Source organism: Gorilla gorilla, chromosome 11 (genome assembly GCF_029281585.2).
Source record: "Gorilla gorilla gorilla isolate KB3781 chromosome 11, NHGRI_mGorGor1-v2.1_pri, whole genome shotgun sequence".
In the NCBI taxonomy this organism is placed as follows: Eukaryota; Metazoa; Chordata; class Mammalia; order Primates; family Hominidae; genus Gorilla; species Gorilla gorilla.
The window spans coordinates 50,738,242-50,763,679 of record NC_073235.2 but is presented as its reverse complement, the minus strand read 5'-3'; the positions used below and the strand labels follow the sequence as shown (position 1 = coordinate 50,763,679).

General features: G+C 39.4%; 1 protein-coding gene and 1 non-coding gene across 10 annotated transcripts in view; one reads left to right on the top strand and one right to left on the bottom strand.

Moving 5' to 3' along the window:
* MBD5 (methyl-CpG binding domain protein 5) overlaps positions 1–25,438 on the bottom strand; it is a 484,769-nt gene that overhangs the window by 253,607 nt on the left and 205,724 nt on the right. The window lies entirely within an intron of this gene.
* On the top strand, positions 1,514–1,648 carry LOC115933870 (small nucleolar RNA SNORA48). Its single transcript, XR_004069715.1, has one exon. It is a non-coding gene; the product is annotated as a small nucleolar RNA SNORA48 (small nucleolar RNA).

Below are 25,438 nucleotides of genomic sequence, written 5' to 3'. Positions count from 1 at the left end.
GTGTTTTTTACAAATGGAAGGTTTGCGACACCCCTGCATTCAGCAAGTCTGTGGGTGCCATTTTTTCCCACAGCATGTGCTCACTTCATGTCTCTGTGTCACATTTTGGTAATTCTTGCAATATTTCCAATTTTTTCATTATTATTACATCTAATATAGTGATCCATGATCAGTGACCTTGGATGTTTCTACTGTAACTGTTTTGGGGTGCCACAACACATGTCCATATAAAAAGGCAAATTCAATCGATAAATGTTGTGTGTATTCTGACTACCACAGAATCCGGCTGTTCCCCCATCTCTCTCCCTCTCCCCTAAGACACAACAATATTCAAATTAGGCCAAGTAATAACCCTTCAATGGCCTTTAAGTGTTCAGGTGAAAGAAAGAATCACATGTCTCAATTCAAATCAAAAGCTAGAAATAATTAAGCTTAGTAAGGAAGACATGTCAGGCTGACAGCTAGGCTTCTTGTGCTGAACAGGTAGCCAAGTTGTGAATGTAAAGGAAAAGTTATTGAAGCAAATTAAAAGTGCTACTTCAGTTAATACACAAATGATAAGAAAGCAAAACAGCCTTTTTGCTGTGAAATAGCGTTTTTGCTGATAAACAGTTTTAGTGGTCTGGGGAGAAGATCAAACCAGCCACATTTCCTTAAAATAAAGTCTAATCCAGAGCAGGGCCCTAACTCTCTTCAATTCTCTGAAGGCAGAGAGAGGTGAGGAAGCTGCAGAAGTATGACCCTAGTAACGCAAGGTGGTTCATGAGGTTTAAGAAAAGAAGCCATCTCCACAAAAGTGCGAAGTGAAGCAGTAAGTTCTGATGGAGAAGCTGCAGCAAGTTATCTAGAAGATCTAGCTAAGATCATTGATGAACAAACAACAGATTTTCAGTGTAGTTGAAACAGCTATCTATCTATTAGAAGATGCCATTTAGGACTTTCACAGTTAGAGAAGAAGTCAATGTTCAACTTCAAAGCTTCAAAGGACCCACTGATTCTCTTGTTAGAGGCTAATGCAGTTGGTGATTTTAGGTTGAAGCCAATGGTCATTAACCATTCCAAAAATCCTAGGGCCCTTAAGAATTATGCTAAATCTACTCTGCCTGTGCTCTATAAATGGAATAACAAAGCCTAGAGGATAGCACATCTGTTTGCAGCATGATTTGCTGACTATTTTAAGCTCACTGTTGAGAGACCTACTGCTCAGAAAAAAATACTCCTTTCAAAATATTACTGCTCATTGACAGTGCACCTAGCCATCCAAGAGCTGTGATGGAGATGTACAAAGAGACGAATGTGTTTTCATGCTTGCCAAAACAATAGCTATTCTGTAGCCCACGGATCAAGTCTTTCAACTTGAAAATGCATCAACTTTAAAGTCTTTTTAATTAAGAAATACATTTTGTAAGGCTATATCTGCCATACACAGTGTTTCCTTGATGCATCTGGGCAAAGTAAATAGAATACCTTCTGGAAAGGATTTACCATTCTAGATGCCATTAGGAATATTCATTATTTCTGACCTGGGTAGAGCAGCATCTGGTTGGTGGTGCCCATCTCATATCAGCCAGAGATACAGCAATTCCTTGTTTATCCCAGCTTGGCTTTTAGTCTGTGCCCATGCCTGGTTCATGCGTGGAAAATATGGGGGCAGGACAGAAGAATATTCTTGATTCATGGGAAGAGGTCAAAATATCAACATTAACAAGAATTTGGAAGAAGTGAATTCCAACCCTCATGGATGACTTTAATGGGTTCAAAACTTCAGTGGAGGAAGTATCATAGATGTTGTGGAACGAGCAAGAGATCTCTAATTAGAAGTGGAGACTGCAGATGTGACTGAATTGCTGCAATGTCATGATAAAACTTGAACAGATGAGCAGTTGCTTCTTATGGCTAACAAAGTAAGTGGCTTCTGGAGGAGGAATCTACTCTTGGTGAAGATGCTGTGAACATTGTTGAAATGACAACAAAAGATTTAGAGTATTACAGAAACTTAGTAGATAAAGCAGCAGCAGGGTTTGAGAGAATTGATTCAAATTTTGAAAGTAGTTCTACTGTGGCTAAAATTCTATCAAACCACATTGTATGCTAGAGAAATCTTACATGAAGGGAAGAGTCGACCAATGTGGCAAACTTCAGTCTTATTTTAAAGAACTGCCACAGACAACCCAACATTCAGCAACCACTACCCTGACCAGTCAGCAGATGTCGACATTGAGGCTAAACCCCTCGCTAATAAAAAGATTATTATTTGCCGAAGGCTCAGGTGATCATTAGCTTTTTTGTTGTTGTTGTTAGTAATAAACTATTTTTAAATCAAGGTATTTACATAGCTGTGAGGGAAATGGCTGCGCTTCAGTCAGGAGCAGGCTGAGGTGGCCTTCTGGTGCAGCATGACTCAGTGGGTTTGTGGTGCAGGTGCACAACTCTGCACATTATGCAACCACACCATGTGAGGAGCATTAGATGATGACCTATGTGAGCTCATGTTTGGCTCAAAGCCACTATTGTCTGTAAAAGGTATAATTACCCCAGTAATGCTGCACATATGGCTCACTTGCACCCAGAGAGAGAGTAAAGCCATGTCAAAACTGTCTACAATTCCTCGAATGTTTTTCCTGCTACCCGCCACTCACCCACCAACTCCCCTTGGACCTCAGTTAGAACCTGAGAATTGGCATATCAAATAGGATCCTGAGGTAAGTGAACCTTTGGTCCCCACTGATTCTGGGTCGGCCATGTATCCACAACATGGATTGTGATACACGGTGGCAGCTGTGCTGCTTGGATGGGCTCTGAGGGAAACATGGGCAGAGGTAGATGGGTCCCCAGCAAGCATGGAGAATATGCTGAAGCAGCTGGAAGCACAGAGCACTGAGAATGAACGAGTCTTTGCTTGCAGAGTTGGATGGGCATTTTTGACTGCACTAGAAGAACTACACTTCCAGTCTCTGAGGGATGCAGCACGTTGGTTGCAGGTGAGTGGGCAGTTGGCACAAGGGCAAGGTGACCACACCCTGATTGAGTGGCTATGGGCAGCCATACAGACTATGTGGAACGACACTGGTGAAATACCTGAAACTGTGAGTAAATGACAGTCATATGGTGATTTGGTGCAAGTCATCCGGGAGATGGGTATGCAGCAGGCTATGTTTGACCTGAATACCCAGAGGCCACATGATGAACATTTCACTCCCACATGAGGAGTCTCGTGTTGGGTTCTGCACCCCTGAGTGCCTTTGGCTCCCTAGCTGCTGTCCCCACCCTGTACGTAGGGTGACACGTACATGAAGTGACCACTGCTATGGCGGCTGTCAGGGAAGCAGAAGGCCACTGGCAGGACCGAGGGGTCTGCGCCTTAAAGAAGGGGTAGATGCCCCGCCCACAGGGGGGCCCCCATGGGAGAAAAGGGGGCCTCAACAAGTGACACGCTCATGGATATGGATAGATTTGATTTTGGCTGGGGTTGACCAAGAGAAAATCAATAAGCAGCCCAATGAAGTACTCTTAGCTTTGTGGAGACAGTTGTCTCCGGAGCAGCAATTCCAGAAAATGCCCAAGGGGGAGAAATACACTGCTGCGCCACCCGGTCCCACCCGGGTGCTTTACCTCAAAGAATACTTGCTGCAGCCAGGTGGACATGTAGAGCTGTTTCTGTTTCATTAGGGAACTTGCCGGGATGCCCAGTTTGGGGGGACACTGGACGATTGGAGGCCACATGTGGAATTAGCGATCCACTGGTCCCCCACCAATGTACGGTGGGTGCGGGTGCTGGCACTGGTGGATACTGGTGCAGATTGCAGCCTTCTTTATGGGAACCTGAATAAGTTTCTGGGCAAACCTGCTTACATTGACGGTTATGAAAGCGAGTCAGTGAAAGTGAAACCTGTATCTCTGTACCTTGGCATTGGTTGTTTGACTCCCCGTTTATATACTGTGTGTGTTTCTCCCATACCTGAATACATTCTGGGGGTGGACATTTTACATGGCTTGGCATTACAAACCACAGCCAGGGAATTCAGACTCTGAGTGCATGTGGTGTAGCTGGTGCTGCACGGACATACACATCACCAGCCTCAGGTTCTGCCACAACCCTGACTGGTTACTTCCACCCATCAATACTGCTTGCCGGATGGACATGCAGAGATAACTGAGACAAAAAGCTGGAAGAGGTGCAGATAGTGTGTGGCACCCATAGCCCCTACAGTTCTCCAGTGTGGCCAGTTAGAAAGCCTGATAGAAACTGGCAGATGATGGTGGACTATTGGGAACTGAAAAAAGTAACACCCTCTTTGCATGAAGCTGTATTGTCAAACATGGATTTGATGGACTGTTTGATGATGGAAGTGGGACAGTACCACTATGTAGTGGACTTAGACAATGCATTTTTCTCCATCGATATCACTCCAGAGAGCCAAGAACAGTTCGCCTTCACATGGGACAGGCAACAATGAACTTCTACAGTGTTGCTGCAGGGCTATGTGCATAGTCCCACCATATGTCATGGTCTAGTTGCCACGGATTTAGCTGCCTGGCCAATGCCAGAATGGGTCCACCTATTCCATTATATTGATGATATGTTAACCTCTGATTCTCTTGCAGATTTAGAAGTGGTGGCACCCCTCTTGTGGCGATATTTGGCAGCATGCAGTTGGGCCGTCAACAAATCTAAGGTCCAAGGGCCTGCTTCATTTGTCAAATTCTTGGGAGTTATCTGGTCGAGTAAGACAAAGGCCATCCCAGAGGCTATCCTTGATGAGATTCAGGCATATCTCCAGCCCACCACAACGAAGCAGCTGCAAATTTTTGTGGGCCTCCTGGGACATTGGTGGGCATTTATGCCCCAATTAGCTCAAATGATAAAACCATTCCATCGATTAACAAAGAAGGGAGCTACGTGGGATTGGAATGATGCAGCTGAGACTGCCTTCCTGGCAGCCAAGCGGGCTATTCAGCAGGCATAAGCCCTATGGGTAGTGGACCAGGGGCGCCTATTTGAGCTGGATGTGCATGTGACCACAGATGAACACAGATGGTTTTGTTGGGGCCTGTGGCAGTGCACAGAGCACTTGAGAACACCAGTAGGCTTTTGGTCCCAACTATGGAAGGGAGCTGAGTTCTGTTATTCCTTGATAGAGAAACAGCTAGCAGCTATATATGCCACCCTTCAGGCTTGTGAGAGTGTGACAGGGCAGGGTGCAGTCATCGTGTGGATGACTTAGCCTATAGCAGGATGGGTGCATTCATGGGTAACGACCCCCTGAACTGGGATGGCACAGACATCCACCTTGGCAAAGTGGAGTGCCTACTTGGAGCAGTGGAGTAAGCTGAGTACAAGTACCATAGCAGCAGAGCTGCAAAAGGTCTTGGGACCTATAGTCCTAATGCAAGATAAGGTCATGGGGCCTAAGGCCATGGGGCCTGAAGCACCCCTAGACCCTGAGCCTTCAGTATTTAAGGGAGGGTGTCCCCCCATTCTCGATAGGCCATGGTACACAGATGGGTCTAGCCGAGGTGCTATAACTGCTTGGACCGCTGTTGCAGTCCAACCTAGTACTGACACCATATGGTTTGAAACCCAGTGTGGACAAAGTAGCCAATGGGCTGAACTTAGAGCAGTGTGGATGGTGATCACCAAGGAGGTGACACTGATGGTAATCTGTATCAATAGCTGGGTGGTCTACCAAGGCTTAACTTTGTGGTTAACTACCTGGAAAATACAGAAGTTGCTAGTCGGCCACCAACCCATTTGGGGTCAAGCCACGTGGCAAGACCTCTGGGAAATGGGTCATCAGAAACAGGTAACCGCTTATCATGTGTCAGGTCATATGCCTTTGGCCACCCCTGGCAATGATGAGGCAGATGCCTTGGCCAAGGTCCAATGGTTAGAGTCGGCACCTACACGAGATGTGGCCTTGTGGCTACACTGGAAATTGGGACATGCAGGGGGTAAACTGATACAACAGGTCAATACGCATTGGGGTCTGTCCCTGCCCATGCAAGACATTTGGGAGGCTTTTCAGAAATGCCTGGCATGTGCTCAGGCATGCCCTAAACAGAGGCAGCCTGTCCAATGTTACGCAACAAGTAACAACAGGGTGAGTGCCCTTGACCAGGTGGCAAATAGACTACATCGGGCCGCTGCCAAAGTCACAAGGGTATACGCATGTGCTAACAGATGTGGACACGGCCACAGGCCTGTTGTTCACCTACACTTGTAGGGTGGCTGACCAACAGAACACCATCCAGGCCCTGAAATACTTATGTCCCCTGTATGGTCACCCTCTGGCCGTTGAGACTGAGAGGAGAACACATTTCACTGGACGACACCTACAACACTGGGCATAACAAATGGACATAAAGTGGAGATTCCGTGTGCCATACAACCTGCAAGCTGCAGGTATGATTGGGCAATATAATGGGCTCTTGAAGAATGGGTTATACTTGCATGTCACACTCCTGTCTTTGTGGGGCTGGAGTTCCAGGCTGGACCTGGTGCTCTAAACCTCGAATGAATGGCCACGGGAAGGCAGCCTGGCCCTGGTGGAGGCTTTCTTACAACAGGCTGCCACCCCCACTCAGTTGTAGATACACACTAAGGATGACCTCCTCCAACCAGGTATGGCGATGAATGGTAACCTGTTGTTACCTGACCTAGTGCACCTGAAGGCAGGGGAATAGAAAACCTGTTGTGGCCATGGACCCTCCAAGCACCCCATTGCCAGTGGTTGGTCATTGTAGCTCCCTGGGGGAAAGGCCTACAGTATGACTTGCATGTTACTCCTTGGGTGTTCAATACACAGCCCCCATGGTTGACTGCTCATAGGGGAATGGCCAGGGAAAGAGCCCTCCTCTGGGGGACACATGTACTGTCCGTGTGGCCTATTATGAGCTCCCCTCTGACTTTGGCACAGATACAGGACCCAAAGGAACCACGGGGAGCTGAGAAGGTGTGGTACGACTGCCCACGGCAGAAGCCCTTGGCAGCTGCATTGTTATCCCGGGACGAAAAGTTAGCCTCTATGTTTCCTGAGAGACATGATCTACCTTTGTTAGTACCTGTGCCTGCTCTGTCGTTTTGACCATAGATTAACATGCTCCAACTGCATTGTGGACTGTGCCCACACCTATACTGAGATGACCAATGTTTCCAGCTGTTGGTTCTGTACCACCCTTCCAGCAGCAGCTGTGCCTTGGCACATGCATTCAGCATCTGCAGAGAACTGGACATGGCTGGAGACTTGGGGTTCCATAACAATGCCTGGAACATGATGCAGCAAGCTTTGGACAAAGGACACTGCAAGACCCACAGCACGCCTGCCCCCTGGCTGGCCCATAGTGTTTATGATGGGTGGGGCTGGCTCGTGGGTGAACATGTAGTACCCCCAGCCCAAGCACCGCGGTGCATAGAGCAACACTGTGGTAACACCACTGTGTGGGATGGATACCCATCACAGCCTGTGTAAACATAACACATATCATCACACTGAACATATGGTGGAACAAGCGGTCCCACCAAGGTTGGTCCCCGATGGATTTTGTGCCCCCTTAGGAGTTTATGGGTCTGTGAGGACACAGGGTGGCCTTACCTACCAGCAGACGTTGTACCTGGGGGTGACCTTATGTACCTGCCACTGTTCTCCTCATGTTGCCCAGATGCCTGCATAAATGGGAGGTGCTATGCTCTCAGCTTCTGCGATTGTGATGAGCCCCCTGGTGGTTCTACCCCTTGACAATGACTATCCCTGGAGCAGGTGTCATAACTGTAGAAGTACAAGTTACTGTTCTTGCACAGCACACCACTCAGGTTCTGAATTCCACCTGAGTGGCACTCCTCCTGTTAACGGATGAGGTTGATCAGATCAGAAAGGTGGTGTTGCAAAACTAAACGGCCTTAGACATAGTAACTGCTGCGTAAGGAGGCACCTGTGCCCTTTTAGGAACACAATGTTGTACCTTTATCCCTAACAATCAGCAGAACATAATAGCAGCCCTGTTAGTGGGTCATGGGAGATTAAGGCGGTCAAGAGCCTTGCTGATGAACCCCTGCAGAGAGGGTGGGCATCCCTAGGCTCTGGCCTATGCTGGGCCCTAATAGTCATGAGTAGCATAGCTGGGATCCTAGTAGTGAGCTGTTGCTGTCTGTATTGTTGTTGTGAGTTATGGATTCAGGACTCTGCCCTATGGGTATGTGTTCCTGCCCAGAGGATGCCCCTGGCCTAGAGGGTGGAAAGTAAGGGAAATGGCTGTGCTTTAGTCAGGAGTAGGCTGGGGTAGACTTCCAGTGCAGCATGACTCAGCAGGTTTGGAGTGCAGGTGCACAACCCCGCACATTTATGTAACCATGTCACGTGAGTCACATTAGGTGATCAACCACATGAGCTCGTGCTTGGCTTGGAGCCACTATTGTCTGTAAAAGGTATAATTACCCTGCTAATGCTCTACATATGGCTTGCTCATGCCCAGAGAGAGAGTAAAGCCATGTTGAAACTGTCTACAATTCCTTGAGTGTTTTTCCAGCTACCCACCACTCACCCACTGACTCCCCTCGGACCTCAGTTAGAACCTGACAATAGCTTTTAAAGATATAATGAGATTGCATACTTAATAGACTACAGTATAGAATAAAGATAACTTTTATATGCATTGGGAAAACAAAACAAATCCTATGGTTCACTTTATTGCAACATTTGCTTCACTGGGGTGGTCTGAAACCGAACCTGCAGTATCTCTGAGGTATGCCTGTATATGTCCTCACAGCAACCAATATGTACTACATATTATAGCATTTGTCATATATAGTTACAACTGACTGCTTCTCTGTCTTCATTATCATACTTGATGTCCCTGGATTGTAAGAGCTATATATTTCCCCAGCAGTTTTCCTATTGTACATTACAGTGTAATTTTATTGTACAAATAAATGAATAACTACATATAAAGGTCTTTTTTCAATGCCTAGGAAAGAGTAGGGGGTCAATATATTTCAATTCTTTATCAATTTTCTCAGTCTGTGGTGAAGATGATGGTGTTACAATCTCCTAGTAGAGTTCCCTCTGCTTTTTATTTTGACCTTTTGCATGAAGTACCAGGCCATTAGGTGAATCTTTTTTACTTAGATCTAAGCCAATTTTTATTGCTGAGTTTCAGAACTCAAACCCCAATAATCTCCTCATAATAGGAGATTAAGTCCCTATTTCCATTTCTGGGCCTTCTTTTAAAAAGTGAACACTAGAGAAAAATGTCCATAACAATAGTTCAAGACACATTCTTCAGACACCACAATGCCATGATGATGTGGGTAAACGCAATTCTTCCAATAAACATGCTCATGGCTAGATATTTGTTAAATTTAAAATATTTTCCAGGCTGGGTGCAGTGGCTCATTGTTGCAATCTCAGCACTTTGGGAGGCTGAGGCAGGCAAATCGCTTGAGCTCAGGAGTCTGAGACTAGCCTGGCTAACATGGTGAGACCCTGTCTCTACAAAAAATACAAAAATTAGCTGGGCATCATGGTGCATGCCTGCAGTCCCAGCTATGTGGGAGGCTGAGGTAGGAGGATTACCTGAGCCTGGGAGGTCGAGGCTGCAGTGAGCCATGATTGCACCATTGCACTCCAGCCTGGGAGACAGATCCACTTAAAGATCCACTAACTCGCAGAGGTTTTCCATAAAGATACATGGTATCTGGTATTTCACACCTATTCATAACTAGAATATGAGTCTGTATCTTTCTTTTTTTCCTTTTGAGACAGGATCTCACTCTTTTACCCAGACTGGAGTGCAGTGGCACGATCTGGGTTCACTGCAACCTTAACTTCTCCGGGATCAGGTGATCCTCCCATTTCAGTCTCCCCAGTAGCTGGGACTACAGGTGCACACCACCATGCCTGGCTATTTTTTTTGTATTTTGTAGAGAGGGTGTCTAGCTATGTTCAGGCTGGTCTTGAACTCCTGGGCTCAAGCAATTAGCCTACCTCACCCACCCAAAGTGCTGGGATTACAGGCGTGAGTCACTGTAACCAGACAGTGTTTCTTAATAAGGACACTTCAGATATTCTGGACAGCAAAAGTCTTTGTTCTATGGAACTATCCCCTGCTCCACTGAAAATGTTATATTCCTGGATGCTCTTGATAGCTGTCTCTCTCCAATCACTGTGGCAGCCAACAATGCCTCTACACATTTCCAAACTGTCTCTGGCAGGAGTGAGGTGCGGGAAAACAAAATTTACCACACTTGGCTGAGAATCATTTTGAGTTGGATTATTCATGTAACTTCTAAAATGTACTCATTTATCTAATACAATTATTATTTTGCTGCTGATATTGCACTCATGATAGCAAGGCAGAGAAATTGCAAAGATTACTTCTTTCCCTCTCAAAATGACCTGTCTTTTTGGGCATACAGCAGTCAAGTGTCAGAAAAGTCAACAATTGCATTAATTGTTGACCATAGGTACATTTGCTAAATGTTATCTTTTAAACATTTTTACACATACTAACATTTAACTAAATACGCAGAATTTGGAACACCTTAAAATATGAAGGAATGACTCTGAAAAATAACAACTCTTCAAGAATTATGACCAAGAGGTATTTTCAATTGAATAGGAATTACGTAAAATGTATACTATGAATAAATTTATGTTAGCCATTCTACTTTGGCTTATGAGGTACAAGTTACTGAGAACTTTATTTTTAATATCATAAATGGGTATTAAATACTTTCAAATGCTTTTTTCTCATTGTAAAACAAAATTATGAAAATGAAGACCAATCATGTTGTATTTTGATGATAAGAATGATGAGTCACAGGTAAGCCCATAATGCATGGAAATTCTTGGCTTTCTTATTATGACATTTAACTTCACTGCAACTGGAAAAAAATCAGTGAAATAAACGATTCAAATACATCAAGTAACAAGGGCTTCTGAAGTACAGTATTTCTCGAGTCGAATGGAAATGTTAACTAAGTCCTTATTTAGACTGAAAAATCTAACCCTTTTTGTTATAAAATAACTGCTCTGGCAGACTTCTTGCACTGTTCTGAAGAGGTCAGGCACTCCTGCCTTTTGCACCCTTTTGCCTGACACCCTTTTTTATTTTTAAAGAATATTTATTAAGCGTTTTTTAGTACCTATAGCACTATACTGGGCACTCTGAATTGTGTCAGGGTAAAAAATTAAAAAAGCAAAAAACAAAAACCACATTAAAAAACCCCACTATTTTAAAAATAATTTATTTTCCAGATAGCAAAAGCTTTAAAAAGAACTAGATGAAACAGGCATGCATGCTGCAAGTGATAAAGTGGCAAAATAGGGCGGCAGAAAGAACACTAAACTTGAGTTAGAAAACTTGGGATCAGGCTCCTCCGAGTGACATTGGGCAAGGCATTTACATCTACTTTTCTTTTAAGTCCCAGCTTTCTTTTCTGTGAAATAAGAACAATAACATTTCTCTTAGAGTTGTTCTGAAAATTAACAAGCTAGCTCTCTGAATGCGCCACCATAGTATAATGACTAGCACATAAAACTAGCCACTCATTAAATGTTACTTTTCCATGAAGTCCGGAAATGAGAAACAAGGTAAGATTACTATCTGGTGAAGTTTTTCATCATGTTACGTTAATTGGTCTAAATTTCATAATCTCTACGGAGAAAAAGCCCTGATCTTCAAGAGCAGAAAAGCCCTAGTTGTCTTCAATTAAACCTGTTTCTGCCAATCCATTATCCACTTTCAGTACTATTCTGTGGGGCCCAGCAAAGAAAAAGGTTCAGGGGTCCATGTGCAGGTTTGTTACACAGGTAAAGTTGTGTCACGGGGATTGGTTGTACAGATTATTGCTGTCACCCAGTAGTTATTTTTTCTGATCCTCTCCCTCCTTCCAACCCCCGCCCTCAAGTAGGCCCCAGTGTATGTTGTTTCCCTCTTTGTGTCCATGAGTTCTCATCATTTAGTGCCCACTTATAAGTGAGAACACGTGGTATTTGGTTTTCTGTTCCTGCATTAGTTTGCTAAGGATAATGGCCTCCAGCTCCATCCATGTTCCAACAAAAGACATGATCTTGTTTGAAAAAGTTGTATCTTATGGCTATATATTAATTGTAGTAGCCAAATGAGAACATATTCTTTATTGTATTAGGAATATGAGTGGGTCTACACGGGTAATTATGAGAGGTAGAGCCAAAAACAGAAGACAAGCATAATAAGAAAGTAGCGAAAAAAAGTTAAAAGCTGAGTTTCCAACTGTGGCGCTATTTACATTTTATATAATACTTTGCTGTGGAGGGTTATCCTGTGCACTGTCGGATGTGAAGCAGCATCCCTGGCCTGCAGTCAAACCCCACCAGTAATGGCAATTGAGAATGTCTCCAGATATTGTCAAATGTTCCTTTAGGAGGCAAAATTCTCCTGGATGAGAACCACTGATTTAGATAGTAATAGAAGGCAGGAGGAAAAAGAGTGAGGTAAGTAATAATACTGCCCACAAAATTCACAATTAAATAGAAGCACAATTTTAAAAGACTTATCAACACAAAAATGATATATATTTATATAAGTCATGTCAGGGGAAAACTATCAGTAGTAATTCTCCAGTATATAGTACAGTATCTACATGATACTATACAAGAAGAGTGAATGCAATGTAATGAACTGTGTCAAAAGTCAGAAGCTGAGAGAAGGGAATAATAAATTGTGTGGGGGTAGAGAAAAAGATATGAAAGTGAGTAAGCTCAGGAGTAACTTTTTCAGTACGCTGATTTAAATTTTCCTTTTAATTATTTTACTTATTGTTTTTTCCAAAACAATAACTGAAGAACTCATGGCAGTGGATTTTGCCCCTTTTATGGGTAGGCAGGTGGTCAAACAGGTTGAGATGATCAGAAATAAAGGGTTATTGGAAAGCAAAGTCAGATTAAGACACAAAAAGTCTTTGCCAAATTTCCAATTTTGTCTTTTTTATATTAACTTGTAACAATTCCTTTTCAATTAGATATATTGTGAATGTCTTCACTAATTTGCAACTTGTCTTTTCATTCTTTTTAAGGTGACTCTTGATGAAAAGAATATCACAATTGTAATTCAATAAAATTTAACAATATTTTCCTTAATGGGCTTTTTCATTTTCTCTCTAATCGAAAGATGTTCTCCTAAAATTTGTATAGTTTTGCTTTTCATATTTAAGTCTCTACTCCACTTAGAGTTGATATTTACATATGATATAAAGTAGGGGGTCAAATTTCATTTTCCTCTTAACGGATAATCAATGATCCCAGTATACTTCTTATTGAAAAGTCAACGCTTATCCTAATTTTATATACCTCTTTTTTATACACCTAATTTTATATCCTCTTTTATATACCAACTTACCACCTATAGATAGATGTTTCTAAGCAATCTATTTTGTTCCACTGGTCAGTCTGTCTATCTTTTACCAGTATCACACTCTACTAATCACTAAAGCGTTATATTAATCTTCATATCTTGTAAGTCTCCCTACTTTATTCTTCTTCCTCAGGAATGTCATATCATTATCTTTAATCTCATATTTCTTTATTAAACAGACATTTTATAATCTCCCTGATAATTTTTAATATATAAAATATTTATGAGTCTGCTTCTTTGGAATATGGTTTCTGACACTCATTCATGATGCCTTGGTTTTTAATTTTTGACAGTAAATTCATATTTTGGGGGAATTTTACCTGTGGAAATTTTTGGGGTCCTATATTGAAGGTAGATTTCTTCAATGAGAATTTATGTTTGCTTCTGCCAGCTATGTGGGACTACCTTAAGTTCTTGGCTTTAATTTTTGTTTTTTTGTTCTGTTTTGTTTTTTGGTATCACTTATGTAGTGTGAACTTCAGTAGCAAACCCACAATAGCAGTTTGATATTCAAATGATCAAAGAGATATTTCATTCCTATGCTCAATGTCAAGGTTTAAATTAACCAGTTTTCCGTGAAGTGTCATGGGAAGTGATAGCTGATTTTACTAGGTACCCTTCCAATAAAGATGTAGATATTTGGACGTCCATACTGAGGGGACCTTAAGTATAGACTCTCCACCTTGGATGAGTCCACGATTTTGACTGTCTCCTGTTACTCTTTCAATAGGAGGCCATGAAAACAAAATTGTAACCCAGAATTTACCAGGTTCAGCAAGTATCCTTAAGGCTTACCTCTCTGAACACTACTTTTATGTAGAGTTTGTGTTTGTTTGTTTTAGCCTCTTAGTATTTGCCATCTTTCCAGTTCATAGTTGCATATAAACACTATTTTTATATTTCACATTATTTTTAGTTGTTTATCATGAGATGTCAGGGTACCTAAGTTCACCATACTACCAAGACATAAAGTTTAAATTTTATTTTTTTTCCCCTCAGCTTCATCCTTTACATTATTTCTTTTAGAATATGTTTAATCCTTTTTCTTTCTGGTTTCAAAAAGAAACAAATACTCATTTTGAAAAAAATTCAAATGGTATGGAAGTATAAAAGTGAACAGTTGTAGCCCCCATCCCACCCTCCACATAACCCCAAGGAAAAGACAGTGTTAATTGTTGGCTCTTATATAATATTTATAATTTTATAAATTGTTAGGCTCAGTGGACTTACCACTGTATACCACCACTCAATACGCTGTACACGCTTAAATTTAGAATGTCCCTATGTAGCTGTTATGTTTGTTAAAGGAACTCAATATCTGAACTGGCTTTGGGCTACTATCTTCTCTAGCTATGTGCTGAAAACCCATGGTAACTTATTGAAAGGATGGCCTGATTAAAATATTCCTCCTACCATAAAGGTTATTTGATGTGAAAAAAAGATTGCCAATGTTTGTTTTAAAGCTTGTGTATTTTATTCAAAAATGGCTCAAATGTAGTTTTTGGTAAACTTTTGGAAACAAGGACAGAGGCTCTTTAAGAACTAAAATTAATTTCTGACACAGATAAGTCATACAGTCTGCAAGAAAATCTGCTGCAAAATTTATTCAAGAAACAAACTGAATAAAAAGTAATATTTATACCAACCATGGTTTCAAGAAACAGTGATAGAGACAGGAAAAGAAATAGGTGGAAGACATTTTTTTCTATATTATAAAAAGCTGATGACAGAATGAGAGAAAAACTCTAGACAATTTAAAAAAAGCTTTACAAGAAAGGAAATGTAATTATAACTATTTGGTGTTGCAGAGAATAATATTTATATAACATCAATAAGGTAAATATTTGTCTTTGGTTTAACTAACTATATTTCAAGGATGGGATAACAAAGAGGTACTAGGTGGTAAAAGTATGCTAAGTCATCATCCGTGATAATAGACAAATGATCTATAACTTCTTTCTATAATGTCTCATATTGGTAAACCTAGAGATAGCAGTTTAAAAAAAAAAACATTTAGAAACAGGTACCTGAACAGTAGCAAACAATTTTTTTTTTTTTTTTTTTGAGATGGAGTCTCACTCTGTCACCCAGGCTGGAGTGCAGTGGCGCAATTGCGGCTCACTGCAACCTGTGCCCCCTGGGCTCAAGCAATTCTCCTGCCTCAGCCTCCTGAGTAGCTGGGATTATAGCTGCCTGCCACCATGCTAATTTTTGTATTTTTAGTAGACGTGGGGTTTCACCATCTTGGCTAGGCTGGTCTTGAACTCCTGACTTCATGATCCACTTGCCTCAGTCTCCCAAAGTGCTGGGATTACAGGCATGAGCCACCGTGCCCGGCTAGTAGCAAACAATTAAAAGCAGTTATCTGTAGATGAATTCCAAGGGTTGGGGCACTCAGTACTATTTAACATGTACACATAATACATGAATAAAAATTTTAAAAGGAGAAAAGAGTAAGGCCATAATAGAGAATCTAAGGTTGCATGTGCATTTTCACTCCACTCTGTGTTTTAGCACCCAAGAAAGGCAATGTAATGTTATGAGTGCTGGATTCCGATACATACAAATCCCAATTTGAATTCTGGCTCACTAACTGACTAACTTGAAAGTCCTTGGGCAAGTCAGTTAATGTTTTTTAGAGTATATTCCTTTATACAGAATCTGGAAATAATGATTCCTATCATGCAGATTTATTTTGAGGCCTAGCTATAATCTATATGTAGCATAGGGCACTTAAAAATGCTCAATTAACAGCAATTTCTATCATTAATGATCATCTCTCTTCTTGCCAATAACAACTACATGAAACCTCGTGTATCCTATGACTTCATTTTCATTTTGAAATCTGAATCACATAACAATCAGTTTAATATTGTCATCTATACTTTACAGCTAAGCAAAAGAGATTAAGTAAACTTGCCCAAATTCTCCTATTAGTAAGAAATTAAATTAGCAAGAAAACTGTATCCTCTTAGTTTACTTAATGTCTCATGTAAACAAACAGGAAAGCATAGAAAATAAGAAGTGATAGTCTATTCTGCTTAGTAGAATGTTTTCATCATAAACTTAGCTATAAGGTGATTAATGGTGGGAGAGATAGAAGAAAATTTCCAAACAGAAAATAACTGTGAACCTAGGTACCAGCCCAAAGCCCAAGGTTTTCTAATACTCAAAAGATAAAAAGAAACTTAATTCTTTATACTTAAAGTAATATATAGATATATATTTTTTGAAACAGGGTCTCACTCTATCTCCCAGGATGGAATGCAGTGGCACAATCAGAGCTCACTGCAGCCTCAGCATCCAGGGCTCAACCCATCTTCCCACTGCAGCCTCCTGAGTAGCTAGGACCACAGGCACAAGCCGGCACACACCACCACACTCAGCTAATTAAAAAAAATTTTTTTGTCCTGTCTCTATTAAAAATACAAAACATTAGCCGGGAATGGTGGTGGGTGCCTGTAATCTCAGCTACTCGGGAGGCTGAGGCAGGAGAATCGCTTGAACCCAGGAGGCGGAGGTTGCAGTGAGTTGAGATAGTGCCACTGCACTCCAGCCTGGGCAACAGTGCGAGACTCTGTCTTAAAAAATAAAAATAAAATTTTTGTAGAGACAGGGTCTCACTATGTTTCCCAGGCTGGTTTTGAATCCTAAGCTCAAGCCATCCTCCTGCCTCGGTCTTCCAAACTGCTGAGATTACAGGCGTGAACCACAGTGCTTAACTTCTAAGTAAAATATTGCTAACAAGTTAGCTTCAATAGTGATCATGTGCCTTCCTTAACTAACTCTGTTATTCATTTGTATGTAGGCCCTCATAATTTTGTAAAGCATGCTCTAAAATTTATCTTTTCTTTAAGATGACAAAGGAGAACAATTAAATATAATTTCCAGGAATGTAGGCTTGAATGTAGTAACTTTTTACACTTGGTATCTGGCCTGGTTATGATTCATGGGTCATAGGAAAAAAAACCTCGCATGTCTCACTCCTGTGACAACTACTCCCTACATCTCAAGCACACTGTTTAGGACACCATTAACCATCTGTGAACCAGCTTTGAAGGGCCAGACCAGCAAATCCAGGTCCATTAAAAATGAAACAGAAAAGGTAAACTTTTTGAGGGCAGAGACTTCATCAGCCTTGTTTATTGCTGTGTCACCAGTGCCCACTACAATGCTTGGCAAATAGCACTCAGTAAATATTTGTTGAATGAATACATTTTTAAAAAGTAAATACTAATTCCTAAGTACTTATTTGAGTTTTCAATATACAAAGACAAAATGATCAAGTACAAAGTAAAATAATGAATTAATTTTATAGCTCATGACATATTTCCTTAATTAAAAAAACTCACATACTATAGATTGAATGAAGGGCTACCTATTCAAAATAAAAATTCTGCTTCTTACACACATGCAAAGTCAATGTTATGGTTTAACTACTGTCTCATAATGTGGTACTTTTACCCACCCTTTATTAGTAAAAATAATAGTAATAGTAACTGTAACACTAATTTCTCATCTAAACTCTTATAGCCCCTATAAAAATATAAGCTTTACATACATTATCTCATTCACTCTTCACAACAAACTTATAAGATAGGTATTGTCACCATACTTTACAGATGAAGAAACCAGAGTTCAAAGAAATAATTTGCCTATTTTGTTCTATAAAATGGTGAAAGCCAGATAAAATCAGTTTAATTCTAAAATACTTTGTTTTCCAGCAGAGACAGTTAACATACATACATAGGATCACATTACATCTAGCATGCTGTCTTATCCCAGGCACTAGAGAACATTCGCCCATTCTTTCAACATTTTTGAACACCTATTATGTTCCAGGCACTATGCTAGGTTCTCTTAAAGATCACTTGTAATTCAGAAATACACATAAAAAAAGACACATAGCCAGATTCTTCTATAGAATCATAGTGCTAAGAAGTACAGTCTGAAAGTTTCTCCACTCTATACTTATCTATGTGTGATATGTGTGCTTTTGTTTGTCCTACTAAACTATATGCTTCTTTGAGGCAGGGTGATACCAGATTCATCTTCTTGGGTCCCCGAAAAAGGTCTAGCCTGGAGCTTTGGTCATAACAAGTTTTCAATATACACTGCTAAATATAAAAATATACAGAAACTGAACTAATTTTCCTTGGGTAAGAAAAAATTTAAATAAAAATGTTATCTTCCAATTTTTTGTCAATTATCTTACAACTTTAAAAAAAACCCTCACACAAATGTCAAAACAAGATAGCTTTATTATTTTAAATATTTTACTTTATTGGTAAGGTTTAATATGATTGTTAAATTTTAATGGAAAATATAAAATATATTCTGATAAACAGAATAATCTATGTAAACAGGTTTGTTTGCTTTTCATATATTATAACCTTAGGTAATTTATTTTTAATAATACAGCTTTTCCCTACAATCTACATTAGCACATGTGATTGCACAGAGATAAAAAGATTCCATTTTAAAAAGTATAACAATAATTTTTCTGTATTTCTCAGAGCTATTATTATGATTACAGAAATACATAAACACTTGATTCTGTAAGAATTATATATAAAAAAAGAAATCACATCCTGACAGGACTGACACTGTACTTTGCTTCTTAGTCTAGATAAAAATAAAATCAATTTGAAAGGACAGATTTTAATCTCAGATGTTACTGAGCATTTTTTTTTTTTTTGGTGGAAAAAAGATATGTAGCAATTCATGCTATGCATTAGAGATCAGAATCTGGCCCTAAGTTTACATGATTGATGGGCTTCTATTTGAAAAGGCGTAAATGTGAATGGCAACTGTAATAATGCTTACAGAGAGAGTTAATGCAACCTCGACCAGTTTCCCCTGTTGTCTTCAGCATAACATTACTTCCACTATAGCAAAACGTTTTTGAAACCCACACATAAAATCCTATGCATTGCTTAAAAATAACACAAAACAATCTATACATACACACATTCAAAATATGATTCTAATAGGCAGGACAGACACTTACGTTAACTACTCATTGCAGAGACCATTCAATAAGCAGTTTTTAAAATTACATGTTTAGCAAGGGTACAAATCACTCACTTTTTAGTCATAAGGAAACTCTGACGATAGAATAGCTCATTATATAGTGGTAGTTTTTTAATACATTCTTCACTGATCACATACACACATATTTATTTCACTGGGCCTGGTTTCTCACTGGAAATTCCATCTGACTCTAAAATCAGAAACTTCCTTAGACTCGTTCTTCTTTGATAGAAAAGAAATACTGCAGTAATATCTTCTGGCGACCTAACAGTGGGCTGGCTTTAAGCGTACCCAGAAGAGAAAAAGGACACAACCCAGAACACTGGCCATGCAGTAATGCCCTACTTATTTTTCTATTTTTCCTCAGAATCGCAGTTAATTCTTCTTGATGTGACAATATAGAAATGAATATATATATATATGTAATATAGAAATGAACCTCTGGCAGGCATAAACTTACCTTACATATTTAATATAATTAAACTGTACTTCTGGTATCTAGTAGTAAGATCTTAAGTAATTCATCCCATATAGTAATATTTGACCTTCCAACCTTATAGAATAATTATGGTAATAAAGGGAAGTAGTATTTACAAGTGTCAGCTTCCAGGTTATGTGTCACATGCTTTACGTATATTTTCACATTTAATATTCTAAAGCAACTCTGAGATACATATGATCATTTCCACTTTACATACAGTAACACTGAAGATCAGAAATTTGAAGTAACACAGTAATAAACAGCAGAACCAGGAATCCAACCTAGGTCAAAGTGACTACACTAATGATGAAATGAAATAATAAAGCAAACAGGTAAATATGAAAGTAAAAAGACCCAGTAATTCCAATTCAAGTAATTAATCAATAACTTAAATCACCCTAACTCTCTCACTGATAACAACTGTAAATGGTGAAAAAATACTAAAGCCAATAAGCAAAACACAATTATTTGAAGACATATTAGAGAGTGACCAAATGAAGGCAGAAATAGAAAGAGTGAGGATTTGACCCTTGAAAGAAGATAACATCACTGGGCAACATATAATTCTACATTTATATGGCTCTCCTGAGGTACAATGGTATATGAGCAAGTAGAACTTAAGCAGAAAGCCACAGTCTTACTTGCTTGAAGTATCAGAGGCCAGAATTCAGGGTTGAGAGAATGGCTGAAAATCGAGGGTCAGGGAGTGGGGGCCCAGAAAGGAAGAAAATACAAAGGAGGAGTTACAATATTTGTATATTGATTCCAACCTAGGCTGGCACCTAAACTGTACATGCATGGGGAAGACTCCAAAAAACCCAGTGGAAAGTAACAGCTGGAAAGCAAAAATAAGGATTTCTTCTACTGCTCATTACATGAGACAAAGAGTTTCGAGTTTGAACTCCATCAAATAAAAGCACGTTAGTAACACCTCAGGCTTTCCACAGAAATCCATAAAGGACCACGTTTTAGGAGTAAATATTATATCCCTATACTAAGGAAGTCACCTAAGGATTAAGAACAAAACCAAAATAGATCCACTCTCTAACAAAACATCAAACCAAGCCTTCACTAGATAAATGTGAGCAGCTACTGATTTAACTGTTAGAAAAAAGGTCAATACTCTTCAGAAGAAGATAACAGAATCTAGAGTCTCTACAGTGTGTCATCTATATCTAACACACAATAAAAAATTTCTTAGAAATGTAAAGAAACAGAAAAATATAAACCAAAGTCCACAGAAAGAGCAGCCAATAGAACAGACTCTGCGATGATTCATACATGTACCTTATGGCAGCTATTACCGAGAACATAAAGAAAAAGATCATCATAATAAATGCCCAAATAGCATTTCAGCGGAGAAATAAAACCAATAAAAAAGAACCAAGTATACCTAAAAATGGATAAAATTTTATATTATATATATTTTACCATAACAAATATTTTTCAAAAGCATCACATGCAAATTATGAAACTAAAAAGTATAGTATCAAAATGAAAAATTCACTGGATAGGCTTAACAGCACATTGGATATGGCAGAGAAACCAGCCAGTGAACTTGAAGAAACAGAGAAATTTCTAAAGAATAGTTAGTTCTATGTAAGTTTTATTACATGAAATATCTGTGACAATTGCCTGAATACTATATGGGACATGACCAAAAAGAAGATATATACTAAAAATGTAGTAATGATTAGAAAGAGTCTTCACTAGAATGAGCTTTACTAGAATAAGCAGTTGAATTAATGTTAACAATTCATAATGAGGTTGGGTGCAGTGGCTCATGCCTATAATCCCAGCACTTTGGGTGGCTGAAACAGGAGGATTGCTTGAACCCAGGCATTCGAGACCAGCCTGGGCAACATGGCAAGACCCCATTTCTTTTTTTTTTTTCTTTAATTATACTTTAAGTTCTAGGGTACATGTGCACAACATGGAGGTTTGTTACATATGTATATATGTGCCATGTTGGTGTGCTGCACCCATTAACTCATCATTTACATTAGGTATATCTCCTAATGCTATCCCTTCCCCCTCCCCCTGCCTCATGACAGGCCCCAGTGTGTGGTGTTCCCCACCCTGTGTCCAAGTGTTCTCATTGTTCAATTCCCACCTGTGAGTGAGAACATGCGGTGTTTGGTTTTCTGTCCTCACGATAGTTTGCTCAGAATAATGGTTTCCAGCTTCATCTATGTCCCTATAAAGGACATGAACTCATCCTTTTTTAATGGCTGCATAGGATTCCACGGTGTATATGTGCCACATTTTCTTAATCCAGTCTATCATTGATGGACATTTGAGTTGGTTCCAAGTCTTTGCTATTGTGAATAGTGCCGCAATAAACATATGTGTGCATGTGTCTTTAGAGCAGCATGATTTATAATCCTTTGGGTATATACCCAGTAATGGGATGGCTGGGCAAGACCCTGTGTCTACAAAAAATCAAAAAATTAGCTGGGCATGGTGGTGTGCAGCTGTGGTCCTAGTTATTCAGGAGGCTGATGTGGGAGGATCAGGAGGTTAAGGCTGCACTGAGCCACGTTCATGCCACTGCACTACAGCCTGGGCTACAATGCAAGACCCTATCTCAATATATGTGTGTGTGTGTGTGTGTGTGTGTGTGTGTGTGTGTAAGTAAATAAAATAAACTTGTTCATTTTGAAATGTCAATAATTTTTCTTAATTTCTTACCCATAATATAACCCATAAATATTATCAATAAACATTACTCATAAATGTCAACAATTTTTCTTAATTTCTTACCCATAATAATAAAAGGTGGCCCTGGTTTAAACAAATATGGAAAAGGAAATCTTACCTAAGTTCATTTACAAAGTATAACTATAAGTATGATTATAAATATAAATGCTATACCATCTCTAAAGTCGTAGGGCATTTCATTTGTTGATGCATGTAGTATGTATCCTGTGATCTTGAATCTGTAAACCTATTGTTTGAACTCTGATGTCAAGTAAACAAAGCAAGCAAAATGATAGCTATTGCTTTAAATTTTAACAAATAAAGCTAGAGAGTAGATAGGAAAATGAATGATCAAGGAACTGTCGATGTCCAAGAAATGGTGGTGTCAGATATCACTAGGCAAAACATGTAGATCTAGTCATAGATCATGTCTTATCACAAGTGAAATAACATCTTTTCAGAGGCTGAACAGAAGAAATTTGTTTTCAAAATTCATTTTTCTTTTCTAATTCTGTTCTCAGTTATATATATATACAGACACACACACATATATACACACACATATATATATATGATAGAGTTATGGGTTGAATTATGTTTCTCCAAAAATATGTTCAAGTCCTAACCTCTAGTACCTATGAATGTGAAATTATTTGGAAATATAGTCTTTATAGATGTAATTAAGATGAGGTCGTACTGAATTAGGGTAGGCCCTAATCCAATCCTTATAAGAAGAGCAGAAGAGAAACAGACACACAGGGAGAATGCCACGTGATGATGAATGCAAAGATTGAAGTAATATGTCTACAAGCCATGGAATGCCAAAAATTGCTGGCAACACCACAGCCAAGCAAAAGGAACAAATTCTCCCCACCAGGCTTCAAAAAGCAAGGCTCTGCCAACAACTTAGTTTTGGACTTCTAGCCTCCAGAAATGTGAGAGAATAAACTTTTGTTATTTTAAGCTACACAATTTATGGTAATTTGTTATAACAGACCTAGAAAACTAATATTAATAGAACAAAATTATCTGTTTCTTTTTATTTTTCTTGTGGAAATATTGAATCCATTTTTCAGACCAAATAAACATCTGATCGATATATACATAAAAGAGATTTAATCCCAAGAAGATTCCTCAAATCACTCTGTCCTATAAATGGAATATTTCTCTAAATAATAGTGGTTGACTGCAGTTAAAATTTTAGAACAGTCCATGTATACCCTACATTTTTAAACAAAATTTGGAATGTATATAGTTTCTATGAGACTCAGATTAATAACCATTGGTATAATGTTTTCTAATGTGGTTTCTGGATAAATCACATTTTCATATTTTTAAACATGAACTCTAAACTGCTTGTTTGGACACTTCAATGTGAACAAAATTAAGCAGCAGTAAAACAGAAACAATGATGTAAAACAAGTTTGGCATAAATAGAATGAGCAAATTCATTGTTCTTTTTTAAGAACTGAGCTTGCTATGAAGAAACCTGTTTTCAATTATTTTGCAGAGTGGGATAACTATGTCATCTGTTTATTGAATTACATGTTAGGTAGTGCTAAGAACCTAAGCTTATTACTTATATTATCTATTCCATTTAATCCTCACAGTTATATTATTATTAGCACTCAAATTTTAAAGATATACAAATTGGGGGTGAAAAAAATCAACAATTTGCCCATGGTCACACAACTGGTAGAATGCACGGTTGTGGTTAATAAATCAGCCTTAATCAGTTCTGTGAATTTGAGTTCTTAAATGTAGGCATACCTCATTTTCTTGTGCTTTGTTTTATTGTACTTGGCAAATTGAAGTTTTGTGACAACTCTGCACTGAGCAAGTCCATCGGTGCCGTTTTCACACACAGCATGTGCTCACTTCATGACTCCGAGTCACATTTTGATAACTGTCACAATATTTCAAACTTTTTCATTATACTATCTGTTATGGTGATCTGTAATCAGTGATCTTTGATGTTTCTCCTGTAATTATTTTGGGGTGCCACGAACTGCCCGAACATAAGAGAGCACACTTAACTGATAAATGTTGTGTGTTCTGAATACTCCACTGCCTGGCTGTTTCCCCGTCTCTCTCCCTCTCCTTGAGCCTCCCAACCCCCGAAAATACAATATTGAAATTAGGCTAAGTAATAACCTATAATTGCCTCTAAGTGTTCACATGAAAGGAAGAGTCACATGTCTCTCAGTTCAAATCAAAGGCTAGAAATAATGAAGCACTGTAAGGAAGACATGTCAAAAGCCAAGACAAGCTGAAAGCCAGGCATCTTGTGTCCAACAGTTAGCCAAATTGTGAATGCAAAGGAAAAGCTCTTGAAGCAAATTAAAAGTGCTACTACGGTGAATACACGAATGATAAGAAAGAAAAACAGCCTTGTTGCTGATACAGACAAACTTTTAGTGGCATGGATAGAAGATCAACTGACTACAACATTTATTTAAGCCAAAGCTGAATCCAGAGAAAGGCCCTAACTCTCTTCAGTTCTATGAAGGCTGAGAGAGGTGAGGAAGCTACAGAAGAAAAGTTTGACACTAGCAGAGCAAGTTGATTCATGAGGTTTAAGGAAAGAAGTTGTCTACACAACATAGAAGTACAAAGTGAAGCAGGAAGTAGTGATGGAGAAGCTGCAGCAAGTGATCTAGAAGCTCTAGCTAAAATCATTGATGAAGGTGACTATGCTAAACACCAGATTTTCAGTGTAGATACAACAGCCTTCAATTGGAAGAAGATGCCACCTGGGATTTTCGTAACTAGAGGAAAAGTCAATGTCCCACTTCAAAGCTTCAAAGGAACCACTGATTCTCTTTTTAGAGACTA